The 3,031-nt window shown below is 40.9% G+C and overlaps 1 pseudogene; it reads right to left on the bottom strand.

Moving 5' to 3' along the window:
* Window positions 1-1,358: 1,358 nt before the first annotated feature.
* On the bottom strand, window positions 1,359-2,078 carry LOC102470092 (signal peptidase complex catalytic subunit SEC11C pseudogene; annotated as a pseudogene).
* Between the last annotated feature and the right edge of the window lie 953 nt (window positions 2,079-3,031).

The following is a 3,031-nucleotide window of genomic DNA, read 5'->3' as shown; positions in this document are numbered from 1 at the left end:
GTCCCGGACCCGGTGGCTTAAAACTCACGCCGGGCGCATGTGCATGCGTGCCCAAGATCCTGAGAAGAGAATGGAGGAGAAGGGATTGTGGCGTGACCATCCCCCCTGGGGGGTGATTTCTCGCTTTCTGTCTCTATGTCTCTCTCCGTCTGTCTGTCGAGCAAATGTGCCCTATAGCCGAAAACCTCTCCAAAAAAAAAAGAAGCATTCATTCTTTTTTTTTTTTTTTTTTTCGTTTGCTATAGGGCATAGGTGCTTGGCAGGGAGAAACAAGGAAAGTGAGAAATCATTCCTAGGTGTATGGACACACACACAGCAATCCCTTCTTTTCTATTCTCCTCTAAGGAGAATAGATGCACGCACATGTGCCTACAGTGTTGTTTTTTTGTTTGTTTGTTTGTTTTTAAGATTTATTTATTTAATTAATTTCATTTGTTATTATTATTTTTTAAAATTTGACCAGGGAGAGACAGAGAGAGAGAGAGAAAAAGAGAAAGTGAGAAAGAAAGAAAGCCACCAAGTCCAGGACTTGAACCACGGCTGGCCATGTGGGAATCCAGTACCTTTAACCACCATACCAAATGCCAGTCCCCCTGGACTGTTTTTTAAGGCACAGGACTGGAACCCAACCACCCAGTAGACCATGTAGAATCCAGTCACCTTAACTTTCACATCACCTGCTGGCCAAAACTTTCATTTGCAACTAGTAAAAATATTTTTTTAAAGTAATTATTTAATTTTATTTATTCATTTATTTATTTTATTTTGACCAGAGAGACACAAAGAAAGAGAGAGAATGTGAGAAAGTAAGCTACCAGGTCCAGGACTTGAACTATGGTAGGCCATATGGGAGTGTCAGCACCTTAACCACCACACTACCTGCTGGTCCCCACAACTAGTAAAGATCTTTACAAAAAATTTTTGAATGTTTTTGTAAGTTTATTTTTTACCAAAATATTATCATATATACCTACTAATCCATACTCTGGTTTTTTTCAAGTTACTGATAAATAGAAAATCTTGTCCATATCAATATGTAAAGATCAACCTCACCTTATTAATTGCATTGTATTTAAATTTATGGGTGTAAGGACTAGCAGGTGGCATGGTGGATAAGGGCACAGGACTCCCACATGGCAAACTGCAGTTTATGTCTCAGACGTGGTGGTTTACTTTCTCACTCCCCTCACCCCCTACCATGTGTCCCTCTCTTGTTGAAATTAAAATAAATAAATAAATGAATAAATAAGTTAAATAAAATAATTCTTTAAAAAAAGAGAAATTTATGGTTGTAACATAATTATTTAAACCAATCCTCTATTCATGAACATTGAAGTTATTTCTGGTTTTTCTTTTTTTTACAGATGAGTCATTTATTTGGACAAGACAAAGACATCTCCACACTGTTTCCTTTTATACAGAAAGTGGAACATTTCAAATGTATTAATTTTTCTCTTTTTAACAGAATTCATTTCAATCTGGCCCCAGGAACTGCTTCTCGTTTTAAGATTCACGTTTTAGTAACACATACGCACCCATCACAGCCAAAAGAGCATACTTGGATTTTCGGGTAGTCGTTTATTATTATGGTGACCATACCAACATACGGTAAAAACCCTCTTGCTCGTCCCACTACGTCCTTCCCTTCCAGCCAGTTCTGGCCTTTGTACAAGCCTCTATCATCGACTTCATTATTATCCCCTTTAGTCAGAAATTGGATGTCTCCATTATCCTTTTCATGAATTTTGATTACTCTGTGAAATATTGGAATGTCTCGTCCTTCAATGTTAACAACAACTATATTTCACCAGCTCTAATGGGGTCTTCCCGGAAATTTGTGAGGAACAGAAGATCCCCGTGAAAGGCTGGCTCCATACTGCCACTCAACACCACCACGATCGGGCTTTCGCTGCCCGTGACACGATCAAGCCTTTCCATATCATGAGTGCAGAAGACACGATCATGGCGAAGTTGAGGACCTGATAATAGAGCTGGCGCTTGTTCATCTTTCTCAGGTCTCCGAAGATGTCTAAACCGGACGCGGGGAGATGTGTCCCCACGCTGCCTGCACGCACCATGGCGGCGTCTCTGGGGACCCAAGCGGCCCGCCTATTTCTGGTTTTTCATTATCATGTCGCAATGACTCTTAAACAGAAATGGAAATTCCTGCCTGAAAGTATTTCTGTCAATTGACAGTTTAAAGAGATAGTGATCTGGGGACAAGCAGATGGCATACTAGTTCCATCCCTGACTCCTGTATGGCCAACCTCAGCTCCAGTCCTGGGCCCAGTGGCTTGGAAATCAGGCCAGTGGGGCCGGCAGGTGGCATGGTGATTAAGGGTGCTGGGCTCCCACATGGCAGACCACAGTTCAAGTCCTGGACCTAGTAGCTTGCTTTCCCGCTTTCTCTCTCTCTTACTCTGTCCCTCTCTGGTCAAATCAAAAATAAATCAATAAAGTTAAATAAAAATAAATAAATAAAATAAAGTAAGAACAATTTAAAACAAAGAAAAGAAAGAAAATCAGACCAGCATGTCTGCTTGCATGCATGCGTGCATGTCCAAGATCCTGGGAGGAGAATGGTGGAGAAGGAATTGCAGTGCAGCCATCCCCCTGGGGCATGGGGTGATTTCTCACTTTACCTCTCATTGTCTCTGTCTCTATTTCTCTCTCTCTCTCTCCCCTGGTGAGGTGAGTGTATGTGCCCTAAGGCAAAAAAACTCTTAAAAAAAAAAAAAAAAGAAAGAAATAGTGAGACCGGCAGAGAGTCTGTAATGAGTCAGAGGGTCCGCAGAGGATCTGTAAAGATTTACCTGTGAATGCTAACAGTGATGATATGTTATTTAGAATTTTCTTAATATTATATCCTTTAGCAAGGCTTAAGAACTTCTGACAGCATTAAGTTTCCTCTTTCTCTTGGTAGCTAAAACCTTGAACATAAAAATTTAAAAATCAGAGGAACAGCAGTTAGTGTAATGGCTATGTCGCTGGACTCTCACAGTTCGAGTCCCGGACCCGGCGGCTTAAACTC

This window comes from Tupaia chinensis, unplaced genomic scaffold (genome assembly GCF_000334495.1).
Source record: "Tupaia chinensis unplaced genomic scaffold, TupChi_1.0 Scaffold138584_1, whole genome shotgun sequence".
NCBI classification, from domain to species: domain Eukaryota; kingdom Metazoa; phylum Chordata; class Mammalia; order Scandentia; family Tupaiidae; genus Tupaia; species Tupaia belangeri.
This window is presented reverse-complemented; position numbering and strand designations above follow the sequence as displayed.